Source organism: Tamandua tetradactyla, chromosome 11 (genome assembly GCF_023851605.1).
Source record: "Tamandua tetradactyla isolate mTamTet1 chromosome 11, mTamTet1.pri, whole genome shotgun sequence".
Taxonomy (NCBI): Eukaryota; Metazoa; Chordata; class Mammalia; order Pilosa; family Myrmecophagidae; genus Tamandua; species Tamandua tetradactyla.
In genome coordinates this window covers 78,965,440-78,987,678 of record NC_135337.1, presented here as the reverse complement: position 1 = coordinate 78,987,678, position 22,239 = coordinate 78,965,440, and the positions used below count along the sequence as shown (strand labels likewise).

The 22,239-nt window shown below is 48.7% G+C and overlaps 1 protein-coding gene across 2 annotated transcripts in view; it reads left to right on the top strand.

Moving 5' to 3' along the window:
* Positions 1–11,836: 11,836 nt before the first annotated feature.
* FZR1 (fizzy and cell division cycle 20 related 1) overlaps positions 11,837–22,239 on the top strand; it is a 38,020-nt gene continuing 27,617 nt past the window's right edge. For both annotated transcript variants that reach the window (XM_077121182.1, XM_077121181.1), the window contains exon 1: positions 11,837–12,032. The gene's annotated coding sequence lies outside the window, so the exon portion shown is untranslated. The remainder of the gene's footprint in view (positions 12,033–22,239) is intronic.

Sequence of the window (22,239 nt, the reverse complement as noted above, 5' to 3'; positions counted from 1 at the left end):
CATTTCTTCGAGGAAGAGAAAGCTCAACTTTCGTTCTTTCTCCGGAAAGGATTCTACTCCCCACCCGGTACGAGCAGTGGAAATGGTTTGCGCGAGTCGGCGCCGTGCAGGGCCTAGAGACGGAGCATGCGCGGCGTGCTTGGGGCGTGGCCGGTGGGCTCCAGTTACTGGGACCGGAGGTGGGAATCATTCATTCATTCATTTCTTCATTCATTTCAAAAATAGTTAATGGGCACTTAGGACTGGAAAGCCTACAGCCGTCGCTCCATAAACCTCACAGTCTTGTTGTCTGAGAGAGATAAACAATAGACAAGATAAATATGTAAAAAACATATTAGATGGTGTATTGGGTTGATACTGCCCCGCCCCCCATTCATATCCTCAGAACCTCAGAATGTGACCTTATATGGAAACGGGATCTTTACAGACATAATTAGTTAAGATGAAGCCATGCTGGAGTAGGGTGGGTCTTTCAAACACTATGATTAGTGTCCTTATAAGAATAAGAGTAGGAGGCGCTGCCGTCTTGAAAAACACAGCTTAAACCTCTGGGTCCAAGACCCAGCTGGCGCCTGCCATCACATCAATAAACAGAGAGGGAGAGGAGAAAGAGGCCAGGGAATAAGAAACAGAGCTAGCTCACTGTGAAGAAATCAAGGGGGTATATAGTCTGACAAGATACATATAGATGTTCTTTAATTTATTAGAGGAAACGCATGGACACAGGAGCTGGGGCATGTGAGCAGATCTCCCACTGCCCATCTGTATTCTGGGGCAGCACTCAGGGATCGAGCAAGGCTGGTCAACAGACTCTGGGAAAGGGACCCAGTCCTCAGGCTGAGGGGCTTTTAGGCAGTGTAATCAAGTCTGCAATGAGGTCACAACAGAAAAGGATTGTGGCCAGCAGTTATCTGTTGGGAGAGCATCTGCCTGTCCCCTAAAGTGATTGGAGGCCTGGGATCTAATAAACCTTGTAGTTGGCGTGGACATTCCAGAACCTATAGCTTCAGCGATCACTCCAGCACTGTTCTAGGATTGATTGCCGTAAGTATTACTTAGAGCTGGTTTTGATAGTTTCTCATGAGGTTAGCCTGCGGGGAATTGATCTTGGAAACACTTTAAAAAGAAAAAGAAGGAGGAGGAGGAGAAAAAGCAACACAAAGGCAGAAACACAGAAGGAAGACTGCATGTGAAGACAGAGGCAAACATTGGAGTGAAGCTGCCACGAGCCAAGGAGTGTCTGGGGCTAGAAGAGTCAAGGAAGGACCCTGCCTGGAACGTCAGAGGTTGGGTAGCCCTACCAAAACCTTGATTTTGGACTTCCGGTCTACAGAACTATGAGAGAATAAATTTTCGTTGTTTGAAGCCATTCAATCCATGGTACTTTGTTATGACAGCTAGAAAACTAATACAGATGGTGACATGTGATAAGAAGAAAACAGTGAAGCCAGGTGTGCAGTTTTAGCTAGAGAGCTGTCTCAGTTTCCTAAGTTTGCTGTCCCAAATTAGCCCAAACTGGGTGACTTAAAACGACAGGAATTTATTCCCTCCCAATTCCAGATGCTAGAGGTATCCTAGCGCCATGCTCCGTCAGAAACCCATAGGTTTAAACCCTAGGGCTGCCATTAAAAAAGTGCCACTAATGGAATGGCTTCAAACAACAGAAATGTTTCATCACACAGTCTGGAGGCCAGAAGTTTGAAATCAAGGTGCCAGCAGGGCCAGGTTGCCTCTCAAAGTTTTGGGAAAGGACCCTTGCCTGTCTCTTCCAGCATCTGCAGGTGTTGGGTCATCCTTGGCTTTCTATGGCTAGCAGCTGCCTCTGTCTTCACCTGGCCTGTCTCTTCTCTCCTTATTCTAAGGACACCAGTCCTATTGGATCAGAACCCAGATTGGCCTCATCTTAACTAACTAAACATGCAAAGACCCCATTTCCAAATAAGGTCACATTTGCAGGACCTAGGAGGGGGACAGGAGGAGGGAGGTTGGGCTCGAAAAATATCTTTTTGGGAGACCCAATTCCACCCACAACAGGGACAATTAGTGAAAAACATCAAAATGCCATGCAGAGCAGAGAAATCCCTTCTGTTCGCCACCTTCTGATTTAAAGCAACATTCGCTCATTCATTCGTTTCAGAAATAATAAATATGAAGCACCTAGAGTAGGGCAACCACTGTTCCAGGCACTGAGGACCCAGAACCAAAAGAAAAATGACCTCTGGCCTCCTGGAGTTGATCTCCTGGTTTTTGGTCTGTTTTGTTTTGTTCTATTGCCTGCATTCCTGTTGGAAAGCTGACTCCAGATAACAGGTTTCACAACAAACCCTGGCTGGCCTGTGGTTCAGGCTGATGTTTACAGGAGGGCTTGGCTTGGGTGCTAAAACATCTGGAAGGCAGGGTGGCAGGTGTGTGATTTGCCCTGAGGTTGCTCTTGGGGAGGAGGTAGGCCCAGGGGTGCAGGAAGCAGATATCAGGGCCACACCCAAAGGGAGGCTGGCGCACGGCAGAAAGCTCGCAATCTTGCACCTGCAGGCCTGCAAACAACTGATGGCCAGAGAGAAGTCTGTGTTTAACCCAAGGCACTTTGTACCTTCTGTTCCATGCTTCCTCTACGCTTGTGCAGTGCGGACCCTGACAACTCATCTTGAAAACAGATTCCTGGTAACTCTTTGTGCAACCACTGAGAACTGGTCCCTCTTAATTATGTGTCTGATCTCAGCCTGGGCGTCCAGACCCCCGTCCCAACCCAGACTTGGATGACAGACCTTCCCCCCTGCTTCTCTCTGAATCCCCAGTATGGGGCCCAGGACTGTTTATGGAATGCTTACTGGGCTCTGTCACCCCTCTGGAGTTCCAGTTTATCAAAACATGCAACCCTGCTAAAATATGGAGATGAGAATTAAATAATGTTCTCTAAGACTGGAACCAGAGAGGAAAAGCCATTTGCCTGGAAAGGATTCGGGTGAGAAAAGCGAGGCATTTACCTCCAGCACAAAATCTATGGGGGTGCGAAAGAAACCTCTGGAAATAGGATAAATGACATTTGAAGGCAATTTTCTTTTTTCATTAGACAGCTGTTTTGAGATCACTGTCGAATCCCACGCGGTTGTAAGAACTAACCCAAAGAGAGCCAAGCCTTCACCCAGTTTCCGCCAGTGATAATGTCTTGCAAAATAGCATAAACAGGTTATCAACGTTGATAAAATGCAGCATCTTCTTCTGATTTCCCCAGGTTTACTTGCATTCGTGCGTGTGTTCTACACTCTGGTTTATCACATGTTTTTCATGCGGTACCATCACAGTCATGATACAGACTGATTTTCATACAGCCAGCTCACTGTCCCCACAAGATGCCATGTCTCAACCCTGGGACCTGTGACTAGGGTGCCTTGCATGGCAAAAGGGGCTTTGCAGATAGGAATAAATTAGGGATCTCAAGATGGGGAGAGGATCCTGGGCAAAGGTCCTTTTTTTTCTCTTAATTTATTTTATTTATTAAATGTACCAACATACAAACACAAACATTCTTACCATATGATCATTCCATTCTACATATATAATCAGTATTTCTCAATATCATCACATAGTTGCATATTCATCATCATGATCATTTCTTAGAACATCTGCATCAATTCAGAACAAGGAATAAAAAGACAACTGAAAAAAATTCATACATACCATACCCCTTTCCCCTCCCTTTCATTGATCACTAGCATTTCAATCTACTAAATTTATTTTAACATTTGTTCCCCCTATTTATTTATTTTTTATGCATGTGTTTTACTAGTCTCTTGATAAGATAGATAAAAGGAGCATCAGACGCAAGGTTTTCACAATCACACAATCACTTTGTGAAAGCTATATCATTATACATTCATCTTCAAGAAATGTGGTTACTGGAACACAGCTCTACATTTTCAGGCAGTTCCCTCCAGCCTCTCCATTACACCTTAACTAACAAGGTGATATCTATATAATGAGTAAGAATAACCTCCAGGATAACCTCTCGACTCTATTTGAAATCTCTCAGCCATTGTCACTTTATTTTGTCTCATTTCGCTTTTCCCCCTCTTGGTCTAGAAGGTTTTCTCAATCCCTTGATGCTGAGTCTCAGCTCATTCTAGGATTTCTGTCCCATGTTGCCAGGAAGGTCCACACCCCTGGTAGTCATGTCCCACGTAGAGAGGGGGAAGGCAGTGAGTTTGCTTGTCGTTTTGGCTGAAAGAGTGTGGGCAAAGGTTCTTAAAAGAGGGAGCAAGGAGAGTCAGAGTGAGAGAAGGAAAGGTAACAATGAAAATTGAGAGAGATTGGAAGATGCTCCGTTGCTGGCTTTGAACATGGAGGAGGGGCCCAGGAGCCAAGGGATGTTGGCGGCCTTTAGAACTGGAAAAGGCAAAGAAACAGATGTTCAACTGGAAACCTCCAGAAACAACCAGCCCTGAGGACACCTTGATTTTGAAACTCTGACCTTCAGAATGTTGATACAATAAATTTGTGTCCTTATAAGCCACTAACCTTGGGGTAATTGGTTACGGCTGCAATAGAAAACACATACAAGGAGCATCCCACACACTGCCCTTTTATATCTACACCTGCCTCCCCCACCCCCAACCCCACTTAAGGCAATATTTTAAAGACATTTGTATTGTGAAGTTTAGTATATATACAAAAAGCAATACATTTCAAAGTACATTGTAACATGTAGTTATAGAACAGATGTCAGAGTTGGTATGGGTTATAGTTCCACAATTTGAGTTTTGTTTCTTTTAGCTGCTCCATGACACTGGAACCAAAAAAGAAATATCAATACAATGATTCAGCAGTCATACTTATTTATTATATCTCAACTTCTTTGTCATAACTCCTCCTCCGTCTTTATCCTTCTCCCAATCTTTAGGGGTATTTGGGCTATGCCCATTCTAATTTTTTTAGTGTTGAAAAGGGATGTCAACAATATGGGATGGGGGGGTGGAAATGGTTGATGTTCTGGAGAGGCTGGGCCCTCTGGGTTTCAGGACTTATCTGGCCTAGGAACCACACTCAGGTTTCCGAAAATAACTTTAGTGCTTGAAACTTTTGTAGGATCTCAGATAGAGCCCTGGATGTTCTTTTGGGTTAACAGGAGTGATGTTGGTTGGGGTTTGGCAAACTATGGCAATTAGCACTATCTAGCTGAAGCTTGCTTAAGAGTAGCCTCCAGAATAGCCTCTCAACTCTATTTGATCTCTCTCAGTCACTGATGCCTCATTTTGTTGCATTGCTCCCCGCCTTTTGGTCAGGAAGACATTGTTGAACCCATGGTGCCAGGGTCAGCCTCATCCCTGGGGGTCTTCTCCCACATTGCCAGAGAGACTTTCACCCCTGACGTCACATCCCACAAAGGGGGGGAGCATAATAATTTTACGTGCAGAGTTGGTTAGTGCAATATTTTTAATTGATATATATTATATATTCATATACTATGCAATCATCCAAAATGTACAATCAGTAGTTCACAAAGTGAAAAATAACATGTATATATATAAAAACAATAAATTTCAGAGTACGTGGCAACAATTAATTGTAGAGCAGATTTCAGTGTTTGGTGTGGGTTACAAATCCATAATTTTAAGTTTTTACTTCTAGCTGCTCTAAAATACTGGAGACTAAAAGAAATATCTATATAATGATTCAGCACTCATACTCGTTTGTTAAACCCTACCTTCTCTGTATAACTCCACCATCACCTTTGATCTTTCTTGCACTCTGTAGGGGTATTTGTACTATGCCCGTTCTCATTTTTTCATGTTGAAAGGGGCTATTGATAGTATAGGATAGGGGGATGAAATTAGTTAATGTTCTGGAGAGGTTGGCCTCTCTTCATTTCAGGACTTAACTGGTCCAGGGACCCATCTGGAAGTGATAGGTTTCTAGAACGTTATCCTAGTGCATGGAAACTTTGTAGAATCTTATATAATGCCCTGGGTGTTCTTTAGGATTGGCAGGAATGGTCTGGGTTGGGGTTTGGCAAGCTATGATAGGTAGCAACATCTAACTGAAGCTTGTATAAGAGTGACCTTCAAAGTAGCCACTCAGCTCTATTTGAACTCTCTCAGCCACTGATACCTTACTTGCTACACTTCTTTTCCCCCTTTTGGTCAGGATGGCATTGTTGATCCCATGGTGCCAGGGCCAGACTCATCCCTGGGAGTCATCTCCCACGCTGCCAGGGAGACTTTCACCCCTGCATGTCATGCCCCATGTAGTGGGCAGGGCAATGGTTTCACTTGCAGAGTTGGGCTTAGAGAGAGTGAGGCCACGTCTGAGCAACAAAAGAGGTCCTCCAGAAGTAACTCTTAGGCATACGTATCGGTGGACCAAGCTTCTCCGCTACCTACATAAGCTTCACAAGAGCAAACCTCAAGATCAAGGGCTTGGCCTATTGATTTGGGTGTCCCTAATGTTTGACACAGTATCAGGGGTTCCCCCGGTGGTAAAGTTTAATAGTTCCATACTTTTTTCTCCCATCCCTCCAGGGATGGTTAGTAGCCATACTCCAACAAATTTAATTTCATTTAAAAAATCGCCCCCAATCCAAAAATTTCAATGAAGACATGATCCAAACCTGAACTCATAGAACTCGACTGCCTGACCTCACCCTGCCCTACCAGATGCTGTCTTTTCTTAAAATAAAGCAGAAGTCAAATGGCAGAAGTGGAGTTTTGAGTCACATCGGATTGACTCACTTTCTTTTTCTCCCTGAATGCACATCAAGTTCTGTCTGAAATGAAAATAAGAAGTTTGATAGATCTGGACATTTTTCATGCCCATCAGCATTACAAAAAAAAAAAAGTTATACCACACCTGGACTGTTTTGTTTATTACTATGTGTTACATTGAAGCTGGGATATTTATCGTCAAAGGGTGGGGTAGGGAACAGTAAATACTAAAGACATATTTATTGGCTCTGGGCCTGGATCTGAAGAAAAAGATAAATCTGATTTAGTCTATAGTGAAATGCTTCTTCTTTCGACATTTATTCAGCCCCTTCTACACTGTGTCTAAAGCTGCTTTGGATCTGCTTTGTCCAATAGAATTTTCCATCAGAATGGACATATACCCGCACCATTCAATGTGAGGAACTTTATTTTTTAACTTAAAAAATGTTAATGTATTTATAGTTGAATGATAAATCCCGATGCTCAATTTGATTGTTGGAAAAGTTTTAAGCATGCTTGAGATACCACGGAGTTTGTGAATCTACTTTTCCCCATAGAAATTTTATAAAATACAGATACAGATCAGTTTTTGCGATGAAAACTTTGTGCCTGAATTGAGATGGGCTGTAAATGGAAAATACACACCGATTGAAAGACTTAGTATAAGAGAAAATTCATATATCAAAATAGCTCATGAATAATTTTTTTGTCTTGATTACCTGTTAAAGTGAAAATATGTATGTATTAAGTTAATAAAATATACTATTAAATGAATTCCACTGAAAGGGGGAGGGAAAAAATGAGACAAAGTAGAGTATCAGTGGTTGGGAGATTTCGGGGTGAGTCAAGAGGTTATCCTGGAGGTTATTCTTACGCATCCTCTTTTTAATTTAATTGAAAATTAATTTAACTTTTTTTTGGGGGGGGGGCATGGGCAGGGACCAGGAATTGAACCTCTGGTCTCCGGTAGGGCAGGCGAGAACTCTGCCACTGAGCCACTGTGGCCTGTCCTTAACTTTTAATATAAATATTAGAGAGGCTGGAGGGAAGAGCTTAAAACTGTAGAGCTGTGTTCCAGTAACCATGCTTCTTGAAGATGATTGTGTAATGATATAGCTTTCGCAATGTGACTCTGTGATTGTGAAAACCTTGTGTCTGATGCTCCTTTTATCTACCTTATAGACAGATGAGTAAAACATATGGATTAAAAACAAATAAATAATAGGTGGAACAAAGGTTAAAATAAATTGAGTAGATTGAAATACTAGTGAACAACGTAAGGGGTATAGAAAAAAATAGGGGGAATAAAGGTTAACATCTATCAAGTAGATGGAAATACTGATGGTCAGTGAGAGGGAGAGGTAAGGGGTATGGTATGTGTGAGTTTTTTCTTTTTTCTTTTTATTTCATTTCCTGGAGTGATGCAAATGTTCTAAAAAATGATCATGATGATGAATATAGTACTATGTGATGATATTGTGAGCCACTGATTGTACACCATACACGGAATGTTTGTATGTTAAGAATGTTCATGTTGATCCTAGAATGGGCTGAGACTCAGCATCAAGGGATTGAGAAAACCTTCTAGACCAAAAGGGGGAAGAGTGAAAGAAGACAAAGTGTCAACGGCTGAGAGATTCCAAACAGAGTCGAGAGGTTATCCTGGAGGTTATTCTTACACATTAAGTAGATATCACCTTGTTATCCAAGATGTAATGGAGAGACTGGAGGGAACTGCCTGAAAATGTAGAGCTGTGTTCCAGTAGCCATGTTTCTTGAGGATGATTGTATAATGATATAGCTTTCACAATGTGACTGTGTGATTGTGAAAACCTTGTGTCTGACGCCCCTTTTATCTACTTTATCAACAGACTAGTAAAACATACGGAATAAAAATAAATAATAGGGGGAAAAATGATAAAATAACTAGTGATCAATGAAAGGGAGGGGTGAGGGGTAAGATATCTATAATTTTTTTTCTCTGTTTTTGTTTTATTTCCTTTTCTGTTGTCTTTTTATTTCTTTTTCTGAATTGATGCAAATGTTCTAAGAAATGATCATGATGATGAATATGCAACTATGTGATGATATTGTGAATTACTGATTGATTATATATGTAGAACGGAATGATCATATGTTAAGAATGTTTGTGTTTCTTGTCATTTTTTTAAATTAAAAATTAATAAAAAAATTTTTTAATGTGGCTACTAAAAGCTTTAAATTACACTGATGTGGTCATGTGGCATTTCTGTAGGAAAGAGTTGCTTTAGACTCTGCAGTGATCATTGAAACAATGAATGCAGACAAAGGTGTATTTATATAATATAGATAATGTAACGCCAATGATAGGGTGAATAGAAATTGTGAACCCTTTTCTCTCAGATCATTGTTCACATGTCACTTTTGCTTTGAGGCTTTCCTTGTTGACTGTATTTGAAATTTCAACCCTTTACTCCCCACTACCACCCCTTCCCCATTTAGCTGTTCTTCTCCCATAATGCAAGACTTCCAACCTCCAAAATTTTAGCAATCTCTTCATCTGCATAATTACAGTTTCAGTGAAGTCCATGCAACAAAAAGACTTAGCATCTGGTGCTTCAGTTTTTCAAGTTGAAAATCAGGTGTTTTCTCTTTTCTTGGAATTTCTGCATCAAAAAGAATCCTATCTGTAGGTGGGCAGGGTTTTGTTGTTGTTTTTTTTAATAACAACTTGGAAATACAATTCACATCACATAAAATTCCCCACATGAAGTGTAAATTCAGTGGTTTCAGTATTTTCAGAGTTGTGCAACCATTATCTCGTCAATTTTAGAACATCTCACCCCTCAAAGAAATCCCATAGCAGTCATTCCCCATTCCTCCTGGGGAAACACTAATTTACCTTGTCTCCATAGATTTACCTATGCTAGACATTTAATATGCATGGAGTCACACAGTATATGCTCATTTGTGTCTGTCTGACTTCTTTCACCGAGCATAATGACTTCAAATTTCAACTAGGTTTCATCTTGTTTGAATGCTTCATTCCTTTTTATACTGAATAATATTCCACTGTGTGTGTAGACTGCATTTTGTTTATTCATTCATCCACTGATGGACATTTGGGTTGTTTCCACTTTTTTATTTGAGTCACACTGCTATAAACATTCCCACCCAAGTTTTTGCATGGGCATATGTTTTATTTATTTTGCCTAGAGGTGGAATTCAGCTATCTAGGAGTAGAATTGCTGGGTCATACAGTAACTGTTTAACGTTTTGAGAAATCACCAAACTGTTTTCCACATTGGGTGCATTTTACAACCTGACCAACAGCATATAAGGGTTTCAATTTCTCCACATTTGTGGATTCTTGGAATGGTCAGACTTTTTTGTTACAGCCGTCCTAGTGGGTGTGACTTGGTATCTCACTGTGGTTTTAATTTGCATTTCCCTACATACTAATGATATGCAGTATCAACTTTTGCCCATTTTTTATTACAGCAGTTGTAGGTGAATAGAAAATTCATGCAGAAAGCCCAGAGTTCCCACATACAGTCCACCCACACACAGGGTCTTCCCTATTATTACTATTTTGCACTAATGTGGTACCTTTGTTACAACTGATGAAACAATGTTATTAAATTATATAACTATAGCCCACAGGGTTCACTCTTTGTGCGGTATGTTGTTTTTGTTTTTATTCTGGTAACGTAAAATAAACAACTCTAAATTTCCAGTTTTACCCACTTTCAAATATATAATTCAGTGGTGTTAATTACAGTTCCAGAATTTTGCCTCCATCACCACCATCCATTGCCAAACACAAACTCTGTACCTAGCCTCAACTCCCAATTCCCCACCCACAGCCAGCCTCTGGAACTTGTATTCCAGTTTATGACTTCATGAAGGTGCCTATTCTATTTATTTCATAGACGTGAGATCACCCTATGTGTGTCCTTTTGTGTCTGGCTTATTTTACTCAACATGACGTCTTCACGATTCAACCACATTGTCGCGTGCATCCTTTTGTTCATTTTTTTGAGCGGTCATTTTGAGCCCTTTTGTTCCCTTCTCCATCTTCAGGGCAGTGGCAGCGCCATAAATGTTTGATGAAGCAATGAATGTCTGTCCTCAGCAGCCTTTGCAATCGAGTTTCTCTTTGACTCATGCACCTGTCCTTAAATTCCACCTTTTTCCCAACAGAAGGACGCGCCCCATCTGGCTGCTACAAAGGAGAAACCTGTCTCTCAGTGAGGAGGTGATTTTATTGCAAGAACACAGCAAGGAACTGAAGGAATCTTCCCCAAACCAGTTCAAAGTGAGATGTGATTTAGGATTTTTACAGGTAGAGGAAAGAGGTTTCTAGCTAAAACGAAAATAAAACATAATCATGTAAACATTCTTATTTTCGTGACTCTTTGGTCACGGCTTGCTTTTCTCAGGTTTACTTCCTTATGTGCAGAACTTCATAATCTTAAGTAATCAGGGTCTGAACTTCTTTCCCTTGGTGTCCTATAGCTGGGGGCAATATATTCTCATAGAAACTCGTAGAAAACAAGTTTTCAGTTTGGGTTTGCAAAGGAATGCCATGTGCAAAGAAGAAAATATTAAATAAAGATGCTAGCTCACTGCCATTGTTATTTTCAGCTACTTGCTTTTCTATAAGCTTTTTTATCTAACACGCTTATCAGGTGGCATGACCGGCTGATTGCGTTATATATCTGCTTCAGGTTTATGCTTGGGTGTCCGTTTCAGCGATAGCGCCCTAATGACAACCACGCCCTAAGCTGAGCAGAGCAAGGTCCCCACATTCGAGGGTGTCTCGGCTCGGCTGCCCGCCGGTTCCGGTAGTTGTTGCCCTCGGCAACGCTTGGTCCCGCGCTTCCTGTATTTTGATTCGAATTGCGGCTTCTGTCCTGACCTCCCGAGATGCCCTACCGGCGCAGGCGTAGTTCTGCGGGGTGAGGCCTGGGGGCGTGACCGCCCGGAGGCGCGGAGGCGGAACGGTGCACGGAAGCAGGGACGCAAGTCGTTGACGTAAGGGGCGTGTGGGTGGCGGGGCGTGGCCGTGGAGCTCAGAGCGCCGGCGCGGGCACGGGACGGGGCGTGGCCTCATGCGCGCAAGTCGTGACGTGGGGTGGGGCGTGGCCGCGGGGACGCGCGCGGCGGAGGGAGGGAGCCGAGAGGCCGCGGAGGTGCGGCCGCCGCCATATTAAGGACCGCGGAACCCGGGAGTCTGACAGCAGCTGCCCCGGCGGGATCTGGCGGAGCTGCGGGGTTGCAGGCGGGTGCGGCGCGGCGCGGCGCCGGGAGAGGCGGGGCCGGCGGAACCTGCGGGCAACGGGAGCGAGCCAGGTGAGGAGGCCGCAGTCCTGGGATCCGCCCCCCCTTCTCTGGGCCGGAGGCGGCGGGGCTCGGCCGGGGTCCCCCGAAACCGAGGCCGAGGGCGGGGCTTCGGGCTTCTCCAGGAACAGGTTAGAACCCCCACACCCGTCCAGAATGTCCCCTAGGCCGACCTAGGCCCGGGGTGACCCCAACATCCCCCCTTCCTTTAAAACCCCAGGACCCCTTCCAAAACCAAGCTCTGCCTTCACATCCTTCAAAATCGACGATGACCTGCCCCTCGTAGTCAGTTTCCACCGTCCTTTTAAAAATATCAAGTCGAGCTTTGCTTCCTAAAACTAGGGGTCCCCCCTCCCCAACCTCCAGCTGTGTTATTTTAGTAGGACCTGTCAAACCAGGGTCTTCCAGATTCAGGCCTTCCTAATGAGGTTCTCCCCAATTTTAAACGGCCCCTGATGGCTGAGCATCTTGAGACTCACCCAGAGGTGAACCAGTCCTTCACCAGAGTAAAATAAAATCTGAGCCCTGCAGCTCTTGAACCAGCCTTTAGGTCTCGTGATGTTGGCTGTCTGGGTTCACCACTGTATTTGCCCCTTAGCTAACGGCCTCCAGGTGTATAAATAAATGCCCCATGACACCCCACTCCTGATTTCTGCTTCCCCCCTCAAGCCCCAGCTTGACCTGTTCCAGCCATGATCCACGCAAAATCAGCCTCTCCCATTTCAGCACTGGCTCCACCAAAATCTAGGGTATCTTTCTATGCCCCCAAATCCCTGGCCATGATTCTCCCCTTCCCCCACCCCCATTGTGGCCCTGACTTCCCCTTAGGTCAGAGTTGTTTTTGGCAGACCAGGTAATCTTGACCTGATACTCTGCTCTGAACCAATCTGTGTCTTCCAACACAGACCTGGCCCCTGAGACACCATACCCCAAATGTGAAACGTAACCCCAAATAATGCCATTTTCCTTTATGATTCTCCACCTCAGTCCAGACCTGCCTGAAGCCTGAACCCTGGTGCTGTTTAGGGGTCCAGCCTAAACCTATTGTGTATGTCCCCGGTCTCGTCACCCACATAGTGCCCTTGAACTGGGAGCCTCCTGGGCTCGCCACCAGCATTCCCTTCAGGCCGTCTTGCTGGTGAGGCTGCACCTTCCACACCCCTCAATGAGGACAATTTCCTGAAAGACTCAACATCCACTCAGCACATGCACAGCCATCCCAGTCCAGATCTGGGATAGGCTGGAGGGACTTTGAAATGAATGAGGTTGGGTGGTCTCTCTGGAGGGTCCCTGAAAGCTCATGATCTACACTGGGTTTGATCCCTAGCATGGTTTGTATCATTTCCAGAATGCATCCTGGGCTGTCAGTCATGCAGAATTTCTCATGGGCCACGATGACCTTTTCTGTTGAGCGCCCCTTCTGTTATTGGTGATGCTGGACTGGAGTGTTTCCTTCTGAATCAGAGTGTGGAAGCAAGCGTGCCATCCCATCCGCGGCACAGCACTTTGCAGTGACCACATGAGATCACAGGGGGTTCTGTTAAGAGCACAGACTCTTCCCCTCCCCAAACCAGGACCTTGGTCTTCAGGTGACAATTGCTGAAGATGACTGCTTTACTGTGGCAGGGAGTGACGCGTCAGGTGGTTGTGCAGGCCAGTTGGCTTCTGTGGGTTTTTCCTGAGTGAAATCTCAGCATCGAGGTGTCAGGTGATGGTGGCGGTGGCTTGATAAGTCACCAGAAGAGAGAAATAGACTGGGGGTGCCTGCGAGCGTTCTCAAACTTTGGTCTGTTTCAACCACAAATCTGCAATTTTGGGGGGCTTCTGGTGGGATGGGTTTTGTATAGTGGGAACTTCTATCATACGGGAGGCACAGAAAATGGGGTTGATTTTGGGAACCTTTTCCTCTGTCACTTGGAGGGACCAGGATCTAAAGTCAGTCTCTTTCGAGGGCCAGTCGTGGGGCTCCGGGCATGCGTGGAAATCATGGGACTTACTCTTTTAGGGTCTGGCAGAATCACCACACCACGATGATTCCTTTTTTTCTGGAGCAGTAACTCTTAGCCAGCGGTGATTCTTCCACCTGGGGACACCGGGCAATGTTTCGAGACAGTTATGGTTGTAGCAGCTGTGGGAGGGGTTGCTCCTGGCTTCAGGTGGATGGAGCTGCTCACCACCCTCTAGTGCCCAGGACAGCCCCCACCACGGAGAATGGTCCAGTCCCAGCGTTGGCTGTGTCCTATGGGAAACCCTGGGCTAGATTCCAGCCCGTGAGCCCTGTGAAGGCAGGGACCATGGCTGCCAGTTTCCCCACCCTGTCTCTGAGCTGGGCACAGGGCCCCAAGCGAGGCTGGAGCTGGAGGACACTTATGGAAATGGGCAGTGAGTGATGATGGGTCGATGGTATGTTGGTCTGTTAATCCCACAAAGTGTCTGAGGAGCAAGGGAGGGGGTGTTGAGCCAACACTCGTGACCTCTGTCTTGTCAGCTCCACTGGGCACTGCCCTCCTGCCATGGGGTGCGGCAGGACTGTGGGCGGTAGGTGGTGTCAAGCCAGGCTCAGGTCTTGCTGATTCCATCCTTCATGGACTGCAGGTCTGTTCAGCACCCATTCAAAGGCCCCTGCATATGGCAAGTAGGTTCTAGTTGGGGGTGTGTGTGTGTGTGTGTTCCCCACAGCCCCAGGCCTTTTGTGCTAAGGCCAATGACTGCTTCCCACTGCCTCAGTTTCCTCACTTGTGAATGAAATGAAATGACACACCTTTGCATTACCTGTTCTTGCTTCATTTAGTCCTTCAGCTACCGAGTTCTTAGTAAATGGTCTTCCCTCAAAGAACTAGTACCTCCGCACACCCCTCGCCCGCCTGGTTTGTCTAGTACTTTCCATTAATCCTTTGGTCTCCTTCGCTGGCCCTTATTTTATCATTTTATTTCCTTGTCTGTTTCATTTTGGTAGGTAACAGCTTTCCTGAGATATAATTTACATCCCACACAATTCACCCTCTAAGGTGTGCAATTCAGTGGTTTTTAGTATTTCAGTTATACAACTAACACCACAGTCAATTTTAGAAACTTTCTGTGCCCCCATAAGAAGTCCCAGTAGCAGTCACTCCTCAGTCCTCAATCTCCGCACTCCCTGGCATGTGTCTGCTTCCTTTCAATGCATTTGCCCGCTCCAGACGTTTCATATCAGTACAGTCAGACAATCTGTGGCCTTTTGTGTCTGGCATGTCTCACTGAGCATCACATCCTCGAGCTCCCTCCCTGTGGGCTTGTTCCTTTTTAAGGCTGAATGATACTCTGTTGTCTGGAGAGGTGGTGTTACTCCAGCAGCTGTTGGTGGACCCTCAGGCTTTTTGCAGTCAGGCAGGTCTTAACCCACCACCCTGAGCATGACTTGCAGGTGTTTGTGTGGCGGCCCTCCAGTTGCATCTGCGACTTCAGTACTGGTTAGTGCCTCCCCTCTGCACACTGCCCGCAGCCCACCCCTCCCTGCAGCCTCCTCTACGTCTTCTGTGCACGTTGGCCGGCTGCAGTCAGGCACCCTTGGGTGGAGTATCCTAAAGAGCTCTTTCCTCCAGCTTGCCCCCATTACCCTGACAGGTAGCTTCACCGCCCCAGTAACTCTCCCTCTAACCTCCTTACCTGGCTCTTCCTCTCCAACCCCCCCGACCAGGGCCAGGCACTTTCTCACCTGCTCTGGGCAGCCCCCGCCCTCCCCAGTCTCCCCACGACATTGTGGCCTCACTGGGCTCCTGAGGACACACCTGATGGGTGCCAGCTCCCAGGTCCCCATCCCCTTCCCCAGGGTGCAGCCCAGCATACCTGCCCCTCCACCCCCAGCCTCCACCTCTCCTTCTTTCTTGCTTCTCCAATATTATCTGTACACCCCCAATTTCCCCAAACCACTGGGTGGCTCCTGGAAGCAGCATGCTGGCCGGGTTCCCGTGCCTTTTTTTTTTTTTTAATATATTATATATTCACATATCAAGTAATTATCCCAAGTGTACAATCCGTGGCTTACAGTATCACCAAATAGCTGTGCATTTTTATCGTTACAGTCGACGTTTTTTTCTCACCCTGTGCCTTTTTGCCCAGGCTCTTCCTCCATGGGGATGTCTCCTCCCCCAGATCATATTTGCTGGGAAACCACTGCTTGTGACACCTCAGCGAGCCTGTCCTCCAGCAGACGTGGGCCCGTTGAGGGAGGGGCTCGGGCTGCATCTGCTTGATGACCCAGCCCCTAAAGGGTGGGTGGATCTGGTCCTGAACAGACGCCAGCTGGGTGGAAGGGTGAGGGCTGGCTGGCAGAGGGCTGAGGACTGGGAAAGGACTGAGAAGTGGAAGAGATTGACTTCGTTCTATTTGATCTTTGGAGCTGGGGGAAGCAATTCTTACCCCTAAGGATTCCCCTTACCCAGCGCCTCCCCCCGCCAGGATGATCCTGCCCCTAGGGTACTTGGCAATGTTGAGACATTTGTGGTTGTTGCACGGGGTGGGGCTGAGTGCTCCTAGCATCACATTGAGTGGGGGGAGCCCAGGGAGGCTGCTTGGCATCCCAAAGTGCCCAGGATGCTCCCACCCCAGAGAATGACCCAGCCCTGGAGTCACCCGTGCTATGGGGGAGGAATCCTGGGCTCTGATTACCAGGTCTCCTTTCCTACTGCCCTGCCTCTCTGACCTGTGGGTGGGAGCCACATGAGACAGACTGAGAAATCCCTTTCTGACGCTCAGAGCTGCAGTCTAGGACTAGCTGCCCATGAAGGGGTGCACTGACGGACCCTGCAGGTTTGCACACGGGGGCAGAGATGGGTGAGGACCTTAGGGCCCTGAGGGGTTCGGTCTGATCCTTCACAGAGTCACCACTCTTAAGACAGTGCTTTTCCCTTGCTCCAGGGGGTTTTGTTTCCCGGGCTGCTGCATACCTACACATACTCAGAGTTTGGATGTTTCACGATGTCAGACAGGAGGGTGGGCCTGCAGCACCAAGAGGGGCCAGGGAAAACCAGCAGTGGCTTCTGCTCACTTCTGGCAGGAGCTGAAGTTCCCACTAGAGGGTGGAGACAGAGCTACTTTCCCTCTTCTCCCAGCCCCCCTTGTGAGAACTGCCTTCATTGCTGCTGCTGCTATCTCAGGTGTGGTCACAGGGAAAAGGTGAGAGAGCTGATGCTCTAGAAGATTCCGTGTTAGTTGGATTCTCATCCCTCTAGGCTGTAAGCTCATAAGGGCAGCAGCCTGAACTTTCGGCTCAGCGGCCAGCACTGAGAACACAGCCTGCACAAAGCGCATAGAGAGTAAGCATCAGTTGCATGGGTGTATGAACCTGAGTGAATGAATGAATGGATGGATGCATGCAGCCTGAATGAGTGGATGTACTCCTGCCTGAAAGAAAGAAAGAATGAATGAATGAGTGAACCTGAGTGAATGAATGAATGTGTGCCAGAGTGAATGAGTGGATACATGAAAGCATACGTGCTGAATGAGTGAATGAGTGAATGGGTGGATGCATGCACCAGGCCCCTGGAAAGCACATGTGTCTCCCAGCACCTGCTCCCACCTCCCGTGGCTTTTTAAAAAATTTTTTTATTAACATGTCATTCCATTCTACATACTTCTATGGCTTTTGATTTCAGCTGAGGGTGGTGCTATCTCTGGCTGCCTTTAGTGGGACAGACCCTGCTCAGGGTGGGAGGTCACCCCTCAAAGGTCTAGGTCTGGCCCTGGGGTGAGTTGGGAGGCCAGCGTGAGTGTTTCTATCTCAGCCTGTCTGTGAGCTCTCCTGGCAATGGCTTCTATTCCTCAGGTGACCTTGACTGTGGACAGTCCTCCTTGTGGGAGGATAGTGCTTTTTAACTGTATGGGCAGTGTGTTTGTGGGGTTGTTGTGATCAGTGGCAGAAGGTCCTGTCTGACCCCCAGTCCCACAGAGGGAGCAGGAGGGCACTGGGGCAGTGGCTGTGGCCGCAGAACAGCTACCCTGCTCTCCATCCCCGCTGCGCAGTGCCCAGGAAGGAACAGGGACTGAGTGTGGGGGGGTCTATATGTGCTGTGGTTGAGCCAGCCAGACTGGTCCCCACACGTGGAGCCCCTGCTCTGAACCAGGACCTTTGCTGGTTGCTTCTCAGAGAACATACCTAATTTTACAGCAGTGGTGTCAGTCCCATTCTAAAGATGAAAAGACCAAGGGTCAGAGAGGTGAAATGGCTTGGCCAAAGCTCCATGGCTAGTAGGGTTGAAGTTGGGGTGCAAACCCAGGTATCTCCCACCCTAGAACCCCTGCGTTTCCCCAGACACCCTGCTAGAACTGCTTTTGTAGTATTTTGTTGTGTTTTAGTGGGAGGAAGGGTCCAATTCCAAGTTTTCCTTGGGCACAGCTTTATGTTGGGGGCTGCGGTCTGGCCGGTAAAGCTGACCTGTCCACTTCAGGGAGATGCAGGCCCAGGGCAGATGTCAGGATGGCAGGAGATTCCCTGCTGGAGGGGCTGTCTGTGTGCTCCTTCTGGCAGCCCCTTTCTGGAAAGGGTGCTGAGGGAGAGGCAGGGAAGGAACTGTAGGTGGGACTAAGCATCCCTATAAAACCCTTGGACCCAGGGAGCTGTGGGCTGGAGCAGGAATAGGTAAGCAAGGGCCTCCTGCCTCTGGGCTCTGATACAAGTGGGAAATCAGGCGGCTACTGCTATTCGGCTGAGCCTTTCTCATGTGGCACTTCAAGGGTGGCCTTTCCCAGGCCTGGACCTAAGCCAGTCTCCGGGTTCCTCTCCCTTTGCCTCTTACCCAGGGGGTCTTCTTGTGAGGCATTGAGCCTGGGAAAGACCATGCCCAGAGGTGAGGGTTCCCAGTGAGCCCCTGACCCCACCCTGGCCTCTGGTCATTGTGGTCTCTGCTGGGGCCAAAGTGCAAAGGATTACATGTGGCCTTGGGCCTGCGGGGCCCGTCTCACTCACTGGAATGTTGACACCTGCACAGCCACAGGGAAAGCCAGCTGGGCCAGATGCAGAGGCTCACGGACTTGTGCAGTGGGCACGGCCCTCATCGAATGGGGTTGATCAGGTCCCCCGTGGGCCTGTCCTGAGGACACAGTGAGTGAGATGTGCCGAATGCACAGACCCAAGACTGCCAGCGTTAGCACCTGGTGGTGTTTCCTGCGTTATGCCCTGACCAGGTCCGCACGTGATCCAGCAGCGGTGTCCCTTTCACTGGGGACCTGGGGCCCAAACAGGACGTGGCAGAGTAATTAATCATTACAAGTTTTGTAGTGGCATCCTTCCCTCCCCTGCCCGCTGCACCTTCCCTCGTAGCCAGCATGTGCCACCATGGCTGTCTCCCCCAGAGGCTGAAACTACTCTAGAGCACGGGGTCTCACCAGGGCAGCCCTGCCCCTGGGGGACACTGGGCAGAACTGTCTAGGGGCAGTTTTGGTTTTCATCACTGGGGAGGGGCTTGCTCCTGGCCTTGAGTGGTGGGGCCGGGGTGGGGGAGCCCAGGGATGCTGCTCAGCACCCTCCAGCACCCAGGAGGGCCCCCACCCAGAGAACCATGCGTCCCCATTGTCCACCGTGCAGAGGGGAGAGAGCCTGGTATAAACCATTCCTCTAGGTGCTCACTCCCAGATCTCAAAATACCGAGTCATGAAAGACCTGTCCCTGTGATCTTTCATCTCCTTTTGCTCCTTGGAGAGCCTAATACAAAGACAGTAGGGACTAATTTTCGGGCTAAGTGGGGAGCCTTTCCTTGAAAGACTTGAAATCTGGCTGAGGGGCTGCTGGAGTAAGTGCTCTGTTCTTGGGCCAGATTTCAGGGTCAGGTCCGAGCCCGGAGGATTCGTACCCAGGGCGAAACCCAGAACAGAGGGGAGGTCGTGGAAGGCACAGAACACAACCTCTGTAACAATCCAGCTCTGGTCATGGCAGGTTTCCTCACGATACTTCTGGGGCCCTGGGGGGGGGGTGCCTTGAAGCAGGCCCCTGAAGGGAACAGCACTGTATTGCCCTGCACCCATGGGCCATTTACTGGCTTCCTGTCCTCATTTGCACAGTGGGAGTGGGTGGGGTTGGTGGGAGTGTCCAGTAGGGTCCCAGCAGGCACACTGCTGGCCCTGAGACACTAGGCGCCCTTGCTGGGACCCCGGCCCCTTGCTGGCTTCAGTTAGAAGAAGTAGATGCCGGGGCCAGCATAAATTATCTTCAGGCCTTTGGCCCTTGCCCGCTCTGGGGAACTCACAGGCTCCCACCTGCTTCTTTCTTCAGATGGCTTCACTGACTTTGCTGTGGCACTGTCACTGTTGGGCTGGACCCCTCTCTGTGGTGGGGGCACCACCCTGCAGATGCCAGAAACCCTGCCCCAGCCCAGCCGTGACAGCCAAGTGTCTCAAGACATGGCCCAGCGGCCCCTGGGGGACAGAATAGCCCCTGACCCTTCAGAGCTGTCTTTGCTACGCCGCTCGTGAACAGTACTGACCGCAGTAGGGAGCAAGGGGAGGAGGTAGCAGGGGTCGCAGCGTGGAGGCCATCAGTAGACTTGGGGAGGGCAAAGCCCTGCTCGGCTCACGTGGGTCCTTGTGGAAAGGGAGGACCTGGAGGGGAGACTCACACTAGGGCATCTCCGGGCCAGTGAGTTGAGTCCTGAATCCCACGGGTGCGAGGCGGCCTGAGGCCTCATTGCCATCCTGTGAGGTGGCTGGAGTCGCCCCGTTTCACAGAGGAGAAGGTGGGGCCGGTGGGGGGCTGAGACCGAAGGTGGTTCTTCCCTCCAGGGCTGGCTCTGGCTGTGGGCAAGGCAGACGGTGATGCTGTCCTGCACTGAGGACGTGGGCAGCCCCAGGATGGGACCCCAGCCCCACGTGGCTGGGGGAACCCTCTCCTCAAACAGCAGAGAGGGGCCCCTGTGAGCTCGGCTCCAGGCCCGGCCAGAGCCTCTGCATGCAGCCTGGAATGTGGTCTGTGCTGGGGGATCACCTCCCCCACCAGTCCCGATCCTTTGCTAACATTTTGTCACAGAAGCTATCGAGCCCACTGCTCCCCATACCCAGGAATTGTGTGAACAAATTTCCCTTTTGGAAAGTGAACTCGCTCGGGTATCACAGAGTCCCAGAAGTCTAGGATGGGGCCTTCCCCCGCCCAGGCCCATAGGGCCATCTTGTTCTGTTTCCTCTCCCACCTTCGCAGCTTGTTTGTGTTGGTTTTGCCCTGGCCGGCCGTGGGCACCGTCTGTCCCACACATGGCAGTGGCCCGACGGTGCCCCTTGGGTGGCCCAGGGTGGGACAGTAGGCCTGACTCCTCCTGGGGGAGGTTCAGCCACCGTGTCTGCAGCCCTCACAGTGGCCTGAGAGAATGTCCTCATGCCGATGCACACCAGCCTTTCCCAGGGAGCTTCTCCAAGGCAGGAGGCCTCCTGGAAGAGGATGTGCATTTTTCAGTATTGAAAGTGGTTGCCAGATTCCGCCCCTGGAAGCTGTGCTGGTTTAAGCAACAGCACCTTCTCCCCAGCGTGGGCCCGTGAGGGGCACACCAGGAGACTTAAACTCTGCCAGCGTGGTAAGTGGGTAGGGGCTCCATTCACAGCCCTCTGCCTGCGAGGGCACAGGGCGTCTTCTTCAGAGACCGGTTTGTTAGTCCCCTCGGCAGGTTTGTCTAGCCCGTAGGTGGCAGATGTTTCCCCTGTTCTGCCAACCTCCCTTCAAAACTCTGTGGTGTCTGCCAGGCAGACACTTTTGATTTTTTCATTGCTGAGTTTGCCTGCTGCTTCTCTCGAGGTTTCTGGGTCTTTTGTTCTAGCAGCAGAGGCTACCGTATTGGAGGAGGTGGGTGGTGGCTCTGGGCCAGCCTTTCGGCAGCGCTGCCAAGGGCCCAGGTGATGGGCTGGTGCCAAGATGGTTCTCCCCACCCCCACCCCCAGGCGTGGCTGGGAGGTGGCCCTGGGACGGAAGACATTTCCTCGAATCCACCAGGCCCCTAAAATGAGGCAGGTCTGGGAACTGGCAGTGCCCCTGGTCTTGAGGCTGCTGGGTGTGCCTGGGCTCTGCGGTTTAGGGGTGACTCTGTGGCCATTTAAACACGCTGCCTTCATTGCCTGCCTTCCAGGTTGTGGTCATTGGCTCCCAGTGGCTCTTCATACTGGGGAAACCTGGCCATAGTTAACCTTGACAGGACTGCTGAGGGTGCGTCGGGGGAGGGGGCAAGAGTGGCTCCCCTGCCGGGCCAGCTGGAAAGTCTGCTCCTCA